Source organism: Peromyscus leucopus, chromosome 4 (assembly GCF_004664715.2).
Source record: "Peromyscus leucopus breed LL Stock chromosome 4, UCI_PerLeu_2.1, whole genome shotgun sequence".
Taxonomy (NCBI): domain Eukaryota; kingdom Metazoa; phylum Chordata; class Mammalia; order Rodentia; family Cricetidae; genus Peromyscus; species Peromyscus leucopus.
This window is the reverse complement of record NC_051066.1, coordinates 123592051-123607669: the sequence shown is the minus strand read 5'-3', so window position 1 is coordinate 123607669 and position 15619 is coordinate 123592051.

Below are 15619 nucleotides of genomic sequence, written 5' to 3'. Positions count from 1 at the left end.
AGGGTCATGCAGCTTCAGTGGGAAACTGGAATCTGAGCTTGGAAAGGTAGAATTCCAGCCTCCTCCGCCCCCTGCTGTGTTGAGGATGAAGCTCAGAGCTTCTCACTTACCAGGCAAAAGCTCTACCACTGAGCTACACCCCCAGCCCCTATTATGGTTCTTTAATCATTTTGTGGGCAACTCAGAGGGCTTGCAGGACCTGGGAGCCACATAGTCCTCAGGAATGCTTCCAGAGCATTAGTGGCATTTGTACCATAAGCCTGCCTTCTACCTGGCTGCACCTTGACCTGTGGAATTCTCAAATGTAGTTGGGGACAGGGAGAGAAAGACGTGGTCAATGAGAGCAAGCAATGCAATTAATTAAATGATAGACAGACACACAGGACATCTTCCAGGAGCAAATAAAAAAATTTGCTTGTTGGCTCTGCCACTGGTTTTGTCTTGGATCTTATCTGTTCTCTTAATATACCTAGACCTTTTCTTATAAAAGCTGCATAGACAAGCCCTTGCCTAAACCCCTAGTCAAAAAGGCAAATGAGGCTGAACAGTGAGAGGTGAGAGAATCTTGTTAGCCCAGGCTCGGCTCAAAGTCTGGATCCTGCTCCTGGCTCCCAAGTGCGGAGATTAAAAGGTGACTTAGGAGCAGGTACTACAATGCCACTCCCAGCTAAGACTCTGTTTTTGGAAGGTAATTAGAGGCATCCTGGCTGGAGAAAAAAGGGCACAAGCTATAAAAAAAAAAAAAAAAACATGAATTGTAATTTATTATGTCACTATCAGCATTGTTTAAACAAAGTAGAATACAATAAAAGTAAACCATTTTATGAATTATTTTAACTGCAAATTATATACAATAATGTGCATACTGGCTCACATTGACAATGTATTTCTGGTATGGCATATCATCAAAAAATATTTTAAATGCATTATTCTTTAAAAAGAAATTAAATCCAAAAAAAAAAAATTAAATCTCCTTAAATCCGGGACACTTGAGGTCCTTTCAGCTGAGCAATGTTCTTCATTGTCTCTCCATACAAATCACACAAAACATTTGTAGAACACAGGAGAATCTGCCAGATAAAATGTTTTCAGGTATTAAACATTAATGTTAATATTACAGGGGCAGCAATGTTTCGTGGTGCCACCTTTACTAATTGAGACATTAATCTGGTCTGGCAAGATGGTTCAGTGTGTAAAGGTGACTCCTGCCAAGGCTGATGGCCAAATTTAATCCTAGGGACACAAAAAATGGATAGAGAACACAACTGACTCCTGCAAGTTGTCCTCTGACCTCCACATGTGGGCACACACTCATACACACAGACAAAAATAAATTAATGAGATTGTAATAAAAAGAAACATTAATCTATAATGTTCTAAAGGACTGGGAGGTAGTCCAGGACAGGTATCTGGAACAGAACATTCCAGACAACTTCTTTCTCTTAATTCCTTCCAGACTTTGATTCCTTCACCACAGTGTCCCTGAGCAGTCCATCCTTCCAGAAATCCAGTTTTCAGTCACATCTCTCATGTCTTGCAAGCCTCCACAAACCCTTCTGGCCACCACACAAGAGACTGTCTGGGTCTGTCCATCCGTTCTTAGCACATTTGTTCTTTCCTTCAGCTGGACCTGGATCCTCTGGCTTGTAGCCTGTACGTGGCATCATGGTGAACATCCGTCCCCTTCCAGAAGGACCACAGTTAGCACAGTTTCCGTCCACCCCTGGAGATTGCATGATGTCAGTGCTTATCCTCAGCCTCATTTCTGGAGAGTGGGATAGATATTCTAAAACTAAAAACAATGAATGCTCCTTGAAGACCAGCACCTCCCCGAGTCAGCAGGGTGGCAGAGTTAGAGTTTGCAGCGCACCATCCGAATAACTAGTCAGACTAATGAACTAACCAGGCTTCTCTGAAAGCACTTTTCATTTAAAGTTGCTGTCCGCACTCTGACAACTGGGATGCACCGCCCACTTCGGCAGGTACTTTTCCCCAGCCCATTACCACCACCTGTTGGTGCTTGGAGGCAACTGAATGAGCAGTCACAGGTACACTTGATTCCATTTCCAACAAGCTTTTGGCCGCTGGAAAATGACCACAAAGAAAGCCCACGTGGAGAATCTGGTGCCTGGCAAGCGCTTCTGGAAAACATGTCCTGGATCAGTCTTCTTACTTTTTCTCAAAGCTGATGTACGGGATTGACGCATCTCATGAGTGTTTGTGCTAAAAACAGACAGAAGTACTTCCCTCACCCTAAAAGGGCCATACTGAGGTGAACCGGCCACTTTCCCAGAAAACCATCCCAGGCCCATCTTCCTGAGCACTGTGTTTCAGCAGAATGCTGGTTTATGAGGCAGCTATTTCCCTGCCTTTGTCAGATTCTATTGCTGGTACTGCTCCAGAAAAGTCACAGCCCACTTGTTCTCAGTTTGGAAAAATTTCAGAGTTGATTATTTGTCTCAGATAGGTAATTTTTAATGAAAAATGGGAGATTAACTCTTTCAGTTAGCTATCACTATGTAACAGACCACCCCAAGATATAGCAGCATAAACCAATTTATTAGTAAAATAAAGTAAATGACTAGCTGGGGAATGCATTATTTCCCAGCATTCTGAGGATTGGCTGGGTGGCTCTCCCCTTCAGGCCGTACCTGTTTGGCCACTCAGGTGCTTAGCAAAGTTGTCCCTGGCTTCCACTCTGTGGGCTCTCCACATGCTGCTGCACTCTCCAAGGCCAATAAACATGGCTTACACATCAGAACAGCCTGGGTTTCCTTAAAACATGGCAGCCGCATTCTAGGAGAACAAAAGCAGAAACCTGGAGCCAAGTGTGGTGGCTCACACCTCTAAATTCTAGTACTCTGGAGTCCAAGGCAAGAAAATTAGAGGTTCAAAGCCAGCCTGGGGGAGGGAAGGAGGGAGGGAGGGAGAGGGAGAGGGAGAGAGAGAGAGGGAGAGGGAGAGGGAGAGGGAGAGGGAGAGATTGATTCTTTTTTTTTTTTCTTGTCTCTTTGGAAACAACATTCCAATATATTGTAATACTTAGGGTATAGATATTAATGACATTGGTTTGATTATAAATGAATTGCCTTTTTAATCTGTAATCAGATCAGTGAATACCCTAACTGTCATCATAGAGCCTTCATCCAGTAACTGATGGAAGCAGATGCAGAGATCCACAGCCAAGCACTGGGCTGAGCTCCAGGAGTCCAGTCAAAGAAAAAGAAGAGGAATTCTATGAGCAAGGGGCATCAGATCATGATGGGGAAACCTACAGAGACAACCAAACCGAATTAGTGGGAACTCATGAACTTTAGACCAATAGCTGTGGAGCCTCCGTGGGTCTGGACTAGGCCCTCTGCATAATTGAGAGAGTTGTGTAGTTTGATTTGCTTAAGGGGCCCCCTAGCAATAGGATCAGGTGCATGAGTGGGCTTTTTGGAGCCCACTACCTGTGGTGTGACACTTTGCACAGCCTTGATGCAGGGGGAGGGGCTTGGACCTACCTCAACTGAATATACCAGACTCTACTGACTCCCCATGGGAGGCTATTCCTTGTTGGAGGAGCGAATGGAGGGGGTTGGGGGTAAAGGCTGAGGGGCAGGAGGAGGGGAGAGAGGGAGATCTGTGGTTGGTATGTAAAATGAATTTTAAAAAATCTGTAATAATAAAAGAAGAGAAAAAAGTCAAATTGGTCCAATTTCTCTCTGTGCCAATGCCACTCACAGAGACAATGATAAGAATTTGGAGTGGAGTGGTGTGATCCTGAACAGCTAAAGGTAACAGTCTTTCAGAGGCCATAGCTTTTTTAGGGGCTACTGTCACTCAGACCTCCTAGGTCTGGTTCATTCATTCCTATACTTCCTGCCTCACCCTTTTGGGGGTGGAGGGAAATGATTCTTTATTAATTGGGGAGGAACAAAGACAACCTTAGAAATTTTATTTCCATGCAAATATCTTTCACCCTCGGTCGCAGGGTTGCCCAGCCTGCAGTAGGGGTTCCAGTTAGGGATCACTGCCTGGCTCTCATTTATGCACACACATCACTGCTTTCACCTCGACAGTGAAAACCCAATGCTTTCTGTTTCCACGGTCCTGTGTTCCCACTCTTAGCCCCTTGCTCTTCTTTTTGACTCATTTGTGTGGCACTGATTTGTGCAATGGCCAGAGCTCATTTTTACCCAATTTCCTGGAAGCTCAAGGGACGGTTCTGTCCTAGAAACCTGTGTCCATAAATCTTGGAATGCTTTTGAATTTTTCTGATCCATCATTTCTCCTCTTTTGTGCTCCCCACTGCTGGAACTTGTTGTTCAGGCAGGGCATTTCCCGGCCTGGCCTCTAACTTTCCTCTCTCTCTTCTCTAGATTTCCATCCCTTTTTCCTCCTGGTCCACCTTCTCTTGCCCTTCTGTTTTGTGCTTCTCTTTGATACTATACCATTTTGATTTCTGAGTTCATTTTTATGCTCCGAGTGCTCTTTTCTAAATAACATTTTGTTTTTTAAAATTATTTCAGTGGATATTTTTTAATTCCCAAAGCACTAATAGTATCCTCTTAGAAATTTTCTTCTTCATGACTAGTCCATGCTTCCTCTATTTGATTAATTTAATCTGTGTTTTAATCAAAGTGAATTATTTGAGTCTCATTCTTCATTTGAACCAAAAATCACAGAAAATATTGCAACCCCCATCCCCCACACCCCAAATAGTATCTAATAATGTGATCTCACATGTCTCTGCATGTCTTAGCCTAACTTCTCTGATGGACATCCTGATTGATTACTCCTGAGACCACTGTAGCTGGCTGACTAACACACTCCTCAATCCCTATATCTATAGACAACACAAGGAACTTTTCAGACCTTGAACTTTCAGGATCTTGAGATGAGATTATTTTGGGTTGTCTGAGTAAATCTTAAGTGTAGCCATAAAGGCTCCACCTATAAGAAGACAAGGTCAAAAGACAAGCCAGCCATGTGATGACAGGAGCAGAAACTGGTGTGTGTGGTGGTATTATGTTCCCCAAAATATTGTGCACCCTAATTAACTTATCTGGGGTCAGAGACAGAACAGCCACTAGATACAAAGGCTAGAAAATGGTGGCACTCACACCTTTAATCCTAGCATTCCAGAGATAGAAATCCCTCTGGATCTCTGTGAGTTCAAGGCCACATTGGAAACGGCCAGGAATGGTGACACACGCCTTTAATCCCAGAAAGCGAGCCTTTAATCCCAGGGAGTGATGGTAGAAGGCAGAAAGATATATAAGGCGTGAGGACCAGGAACTAGAAGCATTTGGCCTGGTTAAGCATTTAGGTTTTGAGCAGCAGTTCAGCTGAGACCCATTCTGGATGAGGACTCAGAGGCCTCCAGTCTGAGGAAACAAGACCAGCTGAGGATCTGGCAAGGCGAGGTAGCTGTGGCTTGTTCTGGTTCTCTGATCTTCCAGTTCACCCCAATACCTGGCTCAGGTTTGTTTTATTAATAAAGACTCTTTAAGATTCATGCTACAGGTGTGATGGCTTTTGAAGAAAAAAAAATAGAGTTACAAGTTCCAGAATATACTCACCTCCAGAAGAAGAGGCAAGAAAACTTACGCATTAGAGCACCCAGAAGGAACTAACTTAGCCAACACTTTGGCTTTGACTCATGATATCGTTCACCGACTTTCACCCCCCAGGACTCCAGGGGAATGAATATGTCTTGATTCAAGTCACCAAGTGTGTGACCATTTGTTGTAGAAGCCATGGAGGAACTAAGACTGGCAGTAGCTCTTAGTTGTCTGTTGCATTCCGTTTCGAGGAACTCCAGGCTGATGGGATGCTCTAAGTGCAAGGATGCTAGGCACCTGCAGATCCCACTGTAGAACCATCAGGATAGGCCACTTGGATGGAGAGCCACTGAGATCAACACCTGGAGATCTTTCTTTTAGAGTTACTCAGACTGTCCAAAGAATACTACTCTCCATATCTCCCAACTAGAAGGCAAAAAGTAGTTGTAGCATTCTTGGGGGTCAGGCAGGGACACAGATTAAGACATGTCACCATGCAGAGTGCCTTTCCTCTTATTTCATTAGGCAGCCCAGATGTTCTCCAGGAAGAATGCATCTCACTTATCATCTCCTACCAGTCTTTGTTGGATAAGGTAAACTGTGACCTGACCACACAGATGTGGGGCCCTGAGTGCTCATCAAAGACTCTCAATTAGCCTTTCTTCTCTGAGACTCTCCTCTCACCCCTAATTCCAGAGTTACTTGTGGTCATGTTTCTCAGCCTGTAGATTTCCTGTGGTTTGTGGAGTTCACAGCACACGTGGACACATGCTTATTCACCTTTTATGAAAACTGAAGCTAGAGAAAGTCATATATTCTTGCCTAGAGATAGAGTCTGATGTTTTGAATCTTGGCCTGAAACACTTAGATATCTGTCGATGTCCCCCAGACTTGAAATATCCCTTGAAGAACCAAGTCTGAAGCAGCAGAAACTGGAGGATGCTGAACTTCCCCAGAGATTAATTGAGGCCTATGTTTTTTGCAGTTATAAACGAACCACAAATAAAAGAGGAGGAGGAAGAGATGAAAAGAGAGGGAAGGAAGGGGAAAGAAGGGAGAGAAGAGAAGAAAAGGGAAAGAAAAGAAAAAGTGGAATTAATGAGGATTCCCCAAGTGAAAGGGCCACCATAAGAATTACTAATAAATTTTGAATTACTAACCAACTTTAATAGCCTGGGCTTTCATTGCTCGCAGAATTATCCAGCTATTCAGAGTCTCTACAGAAGAACACACCCATGTTGACTTTCGCTTTCTAAGCTCTGAATCCACTGTCTGTGCTTCTCTTTGTGACCTGAGGCCTCCAACCAGACCAATGACTCTTTACAATGAACACTTGCAAGTAAAGCTATGTGGATAAAAGGGTTTGCTGTGTGGCCCACTGTGTCACACTACAGCTTCCATGATGAGAGATTGAGTTTCCCTTCTTTTTTTCTCTCTTTTTTCTTTATCTTTTTTCTTTTTCTCTTAAATTTTATTTTATTTTATTTTCTGGGGGAGGTTGCAAGCACAGAGGGTGGATATGAAGGAATGGGGAATTGAATGGGATGGAGATGCATGATGTAAAAGACACAAAGAATAAATGAAATGAAAGTTTAAAAAAAAGTCTAAGGTTTGGACTGGGGAGATGGCTTGGTGTATAAAAGTGCTTCCTGTGCAAGTGTGAGGACCAAGTTCAAATCCTCAGAACCGTGTGAAAGCTGGATGTGCAACATCAGCATCTGTAATCCCAGCACTCCCATGGAAAGAAAGATAAGGGGCAGAGATGGAGAATCCCTTGGCTCTTCTGGGCCAGGTAGCTTAGTACACACAGTGAAAAACCAACAAAAATACCCTGTCTCAAATAAGGTGGAAGGTAAGGACCATACCCACTTGACATCCACAAGTGTACTATTGGAACATGCATACCCACATTCATAACCATGAATGTACACTGTACACACACACACACACACACACACACACACACACACACACACAGTTGAAGGGTTATGTAGCAAGACCCTGTCTCAAAACCAAACAAAACTCATCAAACCTTTTCCAGAACAGTGGCTCCACTTTGCATTCCTGTTGGGCATAAATGTTCTTGTCAACATTGTAGATGGTTTTTAACAACATAACCTCAATATCTGTTGGCTGTTAGATCTATCAGTTACTTCACTAATACTAATAGTTTAATAGTTACTCCCAATCTCGTAGATGCAAATAGTATTTAAGATATTTAAAGTTTTACTTTTTTATGACTCAAGGAGTTAAAAAAAAAAAAAAACTCTGTTTTAAACTGAAGAGGACTGAGAAATGTATTTTTGCTGGAAGTGTCTCATACTGTGGCTCCCTCACTGGGTACTTGAGGCCACCTATGGGTCATTCCTTAACCCTTCATTGAGGCATCTTCATTTCAATGAGGCCATTGATGGGAAAGAACAGGTACTATATTCCCTCTCTTCTCATTAAGGAATGGGAGGCAGTCATTAATAAAAGAGCAACACTGATCATAGGTTGTAGGTGACTGGAGTTTTGCTCCCGCTTACAGCTCTTACTAGGATTCATCATATTCAATTCAGGTTGTTCTAGCTCAATTTAAAACAATGTGAATGTCATCTGGTGCCCCAGATCTAGCCCACATGCTAAAGATCTTAACATAAATAAGACCCAACCCTTGTTCCTAAGGAGACTTCAGTCTAGTGGAGACAGGGTGAGACAGAGACATAGAAAGGACATAGAGATTCACGAGGGAGGCTATGTGCCTGACCAGAGAAGAGAGGAGATTGTCTTAGTTAGGTTTATCAATGTGAAATCCATACCACCCCCACCCCCACTACAATGGTTATCCTATACTAATAAAGCAGCAGGTCTTTGTTCTTAAGAGATAGACTAGAATAATTAGACACTAAGGCTTGATATAAAATGAATGCAGGGAGAAAGAGGAAGCAGCTGAGAATGATGATAACTACTGGCCACCTGAAACAGCTGACCCATTTACAGGAGCAGATTGTACACGTTCCTGTAGTATTTCCAGAAGCCATTTTCTAAAAAGCAGAAGGAGACACTAGAAGGGACGCGCGACAAGGGAGGCCTAGACAGACATGTTCCTAAATTAGTTTTTAATTGAGCTAGAACAAATTGAATTGAATGTGATGAATTCTAGTAAAAAGCTGGCCTTGAGAGCGGGAACAAAATTCCAGCCATTGACAACCTATGGTCAGTGTTTCTCTTTCATTGTTTTCTGCTTCCCATTTCTTTAAATAGAGGAGAGGGAATGGGATGCCCTATTATGACATGGGCACTGGGCTTCCTCAGGTACAGCTGGTGCCTGTGTTCTCTGACGATAGACTGCACTGGTCAAAATGTGCATTACCCACTCCCCGCTTTCAGATTAACTCTCTAGTGAGTACTAATGTGCGAAGACTTGAATGCCTTGCAGCTTCATTGCAACCTTATCCTTTTAAAATTGTTATTGATTCTTTGTGGATTTCACATCATGCATTCTGGCCCCACTTATCTTCCCATCTCCTCGAATCTGCCCTCTACCCTTGCCAACCTCCTCCACCAAATCAAAACCAAATTTAAAAGAAAAAAACAGAAACCAAACAAAACAAAGAAGCAAAACAAAAATAAAAATAACAAAAAAGAAGAATATTGCCCTGGAAGCTGTAGTGTGGCCCAACAAGACATACAGTTTACCCTTCAGTCCATTCATGTTTAATACCAAAAAATGTGGAAATAACTTAATGTCCATCATTGAAACATGCTAAGTGAATGATGGTGCATTGCTGGACTACTGATCAAAAACACAGGCTCTTATGTAAACTCCCAAGGGATAAAAGCAACCAATAGTTGTTCCTAACCATAAAACCTATGAACCACAACAAAAACCAGTATGGCAAGATCGTGCAAAAGTGGCATTTATATCTTGGAGACAACTAATAGCTCTGTAATTGGACTCAATAATAGAGAAATTATGCTACTTTGGAAATCAGTATGGCTGTTTCTCAGAAAATTAGAAATCAATCTACCTCAAGACCCAATGATACCACTCTTAGGCATTCACCCAAGGGATGCTCTATCATACCATAAGGACACTTGCTCAACTATGTTCACAGCAGCATTATTTGTAATAGCCAGAAACTGGAAGCAACCTAGATGTCCCTCAACCGAAGAATGAATAAAGAAAATGTGGCACATATACACAATGGAGTACTACTCAGCAGTAAAAAACAATGACATCATGAGGTTTGCAGGCAAATTGATGGAACTAGAAAATATCATCCTGAGTGTGGTAGGTAGAAAGAAAAACATGGTATGTACTCACTCATAAGTGGATACTGGATGTAAGGCAAAGGATAATCAGACTACAACCCACAGCTCCAGAGAAGCTAGGAAACAAGGAGAACCCTACGAGAGATGTATGAATCACCTTGGAAAGGCGAAACAGAGGAGATTACAATAAGTAAACTGGGTGTGAGGTAAAGGGAAATATAGGGGAGGGGATGGGGGATGAGAACATGAGGGACCGGGATAGTCGAGCTGGGGGAGGAACAGAGTGGGAGAGCAATGAAAGAGATGTCTCCATAGAGGGGACATTATGGGGTAAGGGAGAAACCTGGAGATAGGGAAATTCCTAGGAACACATAAAGACAACCCCAGACTAGACTACTAGCAATAGCTGTGAGGGTGCCTGAACTGAGCTACCCTGGTAATCAGATTGGTGAATACCCTGTCATCATAGAGCCTTCATCTAATAACTGATGGAAGCAGATGCAGAGATCCACAGCCAAACACCACAGCCAAGCTCTAGGAGTCCAGTCGAAGAGATGGAAAAGGGAGTATATGAGCAAAGTGGGTCAGGATCATGATGGGGAAATCTACAGAGACAACTGAACCAAGATAAAAGGAACTCACAAACTTTAGACCAACAGCTATGGAACCTGCATGGGACCAGACTAGACCCTCTGCATATGGAAAACAGTTGTGTAGCTGGATATGTTTGGTAGGGGGGCCTGGCAGTGTGATCTGGATGCATGAGCTGGCTTTCTGGATCCCATTACCTATGGTCAGACACTTGTTCACCCTTGATGCAATGGGGAGGGGCTTGTCCTGCCTCAACCAAATGTGCCATGTTTAGATGTCCTCCCCGCAATGGAGAACTTACCCTGTTGGAGGAGGGGATGAGGAGTGAGGGAGAGGTGGAGGGTGGGAGGAGGGATGAGAGGGGGATCTGTGGTTGGTATGTAAAATGAATTTTAAATTTTTTTTAAAAAACGAGAGAGAAGTCATGCCTGATACTGTAAACTTGGCCAACTACCCATGGCCTATAAGGTCATGAACTCTAGAGGAGAATCTACTACTGCCACTTTTCCAAACCATAATATAATTTATAGTAAATTATATCATATATAATAGTATAATATCTATCTGCGCTATAATTACTTATCCTTATAACCACAGGTAAGTGCAGCTTTTACCCTTCATCAAAGAAGCTTCTTTTTACAGAGACCATAACAGAAACCCACAACTGGTCAAAATGCAGACTGTGGGGTGTTCAAACCCAATGAGTACATCTACAATACAAATGCCACACCTATAGCTCAGGGAACATCGTGGAAAAGGGGGTAGAAACATTTTAAGAGTCAGAAAATCAGAAGGTCTGCTGTGAGAGCCTGTCTTCTTTTTATGACAGGGAAGCTGAACAATATTAAAACTGTGGCCACCTAAACAAGACTCCACAATAACACCACAGCAACACCAGCTGACATGCCAACATGGATGGTGGGAATCTCACAAGCCTCTGCTCCTAGATTATATTTATAGATGTTAATGGAGAGAGAGAGACAGAGAGAGAGAGACAGAGAGACAGAAAGACAGAGAGAGAGAGACAGACAGACAGACAGAATGAGAATTTGTGTTCTCCAGGGGCAGTCTTCTTGATGGTTATCAAATCCCAAATGGTTAATTCCAAACAAATACACACATGAGCAATGTTAATGGGCTAAGAAGGCTGTAGTTATATATGTGCACACCATCGTGTGTGTGTGTGTGTGTGTGTGTGTGTGTGTGTGTGTGTGTGTGTAAAATAGTAATTAAAGAAGGAGTCATGAATCTGAGAGGGAGTTGGAGGCCCACAAGGAGGAGTTGAAGTAGAGAGAGGGAAGGATGTAGTGATATAAACATAGTACTCATGTGTGACAGTCTAAAAAAAAGTGTATAAAAAGAGAGCACAGGCTCTGAGAACAGTGCTGGTTAATATCCTGTGCTCCAGTCTCACCGTCGCTGTGAAGGGCATAATAAATACCTCTTCTTGGGAACATTGTTGTTAGACTGCAGAAGATCAGTTATACCAAGCATTCAATACAGTGCCCAGCACATAGCAGAAGCCAAGTGAGGCTAGTCAATACTGTTAGCTATTAATTACACAACAGATTTAAAAAAAAAAAAAAAAAAAAAAAAAAAAAAAAAAAAAAAAAAAAAAAAAAAAAAAAAAAAAAACAATGCTGGCTTAATTCTTATTGACCTGGAATGTTCTATCTTGCACTGCACTAAGTGACAAAACACTACCCAAGGGGATGGAAGATCTGACTACACTTAAATAAAAGTATGTTTTGAATTTCCACTTAAGTATATTTGTGGCGAGATGTCTGGAAAGCTGATTAAGTGCAAGCGGGAAGGGACTAGGGTATTCACGACTCCGATCTTCCTTTGCTCTCTAAACCTCTCTGTACTATTTGGTTTTCTTTTTTCACAGCATATGTAACACTTTCACAACTATCTTTATATAATTTTATAAAATAAATAAATCCCCAGGCCATAGATCTTCCCTGTTCTGGTTTGGCTATGTCTGAGGGTTGACCAGAAGTCCTGCTAGATGAAGAGCTACAGGCCTCTTCTGTCTATTTCTTTCCATATAAACTGACATTCAAGTTCTTAGCTCTTTACCTTGGCCTGGGTGTTCTTCACCTGGCTGTCTTCCAGAGGCACAGTAAGCACATGGTACATATGTGTCTGGCTGTTTGTTCTCACTGTGGAACTGTTTTTCCAGTGTTTCTGCTCATTTTTGCCCAATCTATAGAGTCTGTGAGGCTTGGCTCGTGAATGACAATATAAATGCAAAATACCCACTGGAGCATACCTTGGAGGGCACTTGGCCACTGTCTGGGTGATTCCTACAGGCATTCACACTGTCCTGCAGAAATCCAGCTTGCAGGCTCCTTCCCACCAGGTCCTGAGCTTCTGCAGAGATGGTTTGCAGGAGTGCAGAGCACCAATCTGACCACAAGATGGCAGCCTTTCCCTTCATGAGTCTTGCTGCAGCCCTCATTCCCCAGCTCTGTGAGCTTCTGAATCCAGCTTCTGTCGCTCTCAGCCATTTCAGGAAAGAGATTCTTTACCAAAGAGACCTTCATCAGAGAGAACAGTAGGATTAAATGTTCGGAAACAGAAGAACTCGAAGAAGAGAATACAATTTCCCCAAACCACGTGCTCACCCAGCCTTCTTTCTCCTCAGGAGAAGTCACAACAGTCTTGTGTCCATTTGCAGCCGGGTTGAATTAGAATTGCCAAACATCCTAGGGGGCTGTGAATCCACATTCCTTTATCTCTTTGTGCCACTCAAAGCCAGATATTGATGTCTGGAAACAAGCTACATAAGCTTCATTATTGGAATGCCTTTTCCTTAAACAAGACTGCTTTAATACTTAACAAGGTAGGGGAGCTACATAATTTAAAATCTATGTGAACAGAAATAAGAAATTATTTGTGGTGGGCTCCACTTTTACACCCACCAACAAAGGCAGACATTCACTAGTTTTTGCCTTCCCAGGGCCCCAAAATACAACACAGGCCTGTTCTCCCGTTCCCAGCAGAGGCCGCAGCTGAAGCCGGTCTTTATCAGCTTTGCTTTCTCAATATTTACCAACCAATAAATCTTTTTTCCCCTAAGACAATTGACATTCGAATCCCATTCATGTGGAGGCTTGTTATCCAAATAATATTAAATAAACCGCTTCATGATCCACTGAAAAAGTATTAAGATGGTTTTTCTTCTTCTTTCTCTGCAGGTCAATATTGAAGAGAGAGGGGGCTGTTTCCATGTGAGGGAGGGCAGCTGCCTGCCTCAAAATCGTGTCTCCATCTCCAGCCTCCTGCACAGGTGTCTCCTTTCTGTTGCTCTTTGGGCTCCAACAGCCCCTGTCCTGTGGCATCCACTCAAAGCCAAGCTTATCTGTGTCTCTACTGTGGCCTCCATAGAACAGGGGGTGTTTCCAGAGCCGTGTGTCACTCAAAGATCAGTTCTGGGAAATTTGTTGGTAGACCTGGTGTCCTTGTGAAAACATCACAGGCTGTTTGAGGTCTTAGTTCGTTTTCTCACTGCTGTGACTAAGTATTCAGCAAAATCAACATAAAGAAAGTCTTACAGTCTGAGGGGACAATTCATTGAGGCAGGGGGGGCATGGCCACAAAAGCACAGTCAAGTTGGGTTTGCAGCCAGGGAGCAGAAAGAAATGAATGCTGGTGCTCAGCTCACTTTCTCCTGATTCAGTCTGGAACCTCAGCCATGAAATGATGCCATCCACATCCAGAGTGGGTCTTCCCATCTCAGACAAACTTTTCTGAAAACACCATAACAGATACGCCCAAAGGTGTGGCTCTATACACCCGCAGGTTAACAATCAAGATTGGCCATGGGGATAGGGGAATAGCTCAGTTGGTAAAGTGTTCTCCTCACAAGCATGAGGGGCAGAGTTCAGTGCCCAAGAGCCCAAATAAAAGGAGCTGTGTGCAGTGGCATAGATCAGTAATCCCAGCCCTGGGGAGACTAGGACAGGAAGAGGAACCTGCTGTCCAGCAGTCTAACCTAATGGGTGAGTACCAGGCTACCTAGAGAGCATTTCAAAAGGAAGATAGACAGCACTCCTGAGATTGATACCTGAGGTTATCATCTGGTCTCCACAGGAGTGTGTGTGTGTATGTGTGTACAGACGCGGACACACACACACACACACACACACACACACACACACACTTTAAAAATGATTAGCACCATCGCAGTACATTTAAACAAATCTAAATGGTGTGGTTGATCCACCCTTGGTCTTCGTGGTGATGCTGTCATTTATACGCTCACCCACTGACTAAAACGTCACGGAAAACACATTTTCTAACTGGAGCAAGTTAGTCTTTTGACAGCGTGTCCAGTTCTGCTGTCTTGCAGGCCGTCTCCACTTTCCCTCTTCTGCCAGAGGTGTGTGTGGTGTCTCTGAGAAGAGACAGAAGAGCAGACAGGGAATCAGAGCTGGCTCTGCTGCCAGCGTCATGGTGCTACAAACCACATGACTCTCCTTTCCAAGCCTCAATTTCGCCATTTATACAACGAAATGTTTCTCTCCACACTTGTAGCTGTGCCTGTGACCTCCCTTACCAAGGGTCTGAAATAAGGAAGAGACTCTAGTAGCACTGAAAACGCTAAGTCTGCCGTCAGAAACCACAAACACTAGCGATATCCTGATGGTGATTACCACCTCGGAGGCTGGGAAATCTAGACGAGAGAGAACCAGAGGGTTTGCGATGTTGTTATAACATTCCCATGGTGATCCTTCGGTGTCAAGAGACACTTCCAGACTTGATTGGGCGAGTTCATTTCATCCTCACAGCATTCCATGTTGTGACACCCATGTTCCACTGGAGGGCGCTAAAGCACTGAGAAGTTGAATCATGTCCACTGGGGCACAGATGGAGCGTGTGAAGGGTCTGAGGCCAAGTGGCTTGGTTCTGAAACTTGATCTCCTCTCACCTCCTAACAGGTGGTGGGGCCAAGGACCTGGCACAGCCTGATGCAATGGTAAAGCAGACCTGTCACTTGTCACACTGGCTGTTGGAGAGCCTTGCCCCTAACCTTGGCCTGTACCAGGTACCATCTCCCCTGCTCCTCCAGCTCCCCTAGACTTGGCTCTCACAGGCACAGCTGCGGGAGATGACCCACCCTGTAGCAAGAATCTTAAAGCTACTTATTAATAAAATCAAACCTGAGGTCAGCTATTGTGGTGAATGCTGGAAGATCAGAGAAGAAGAACAAGCCA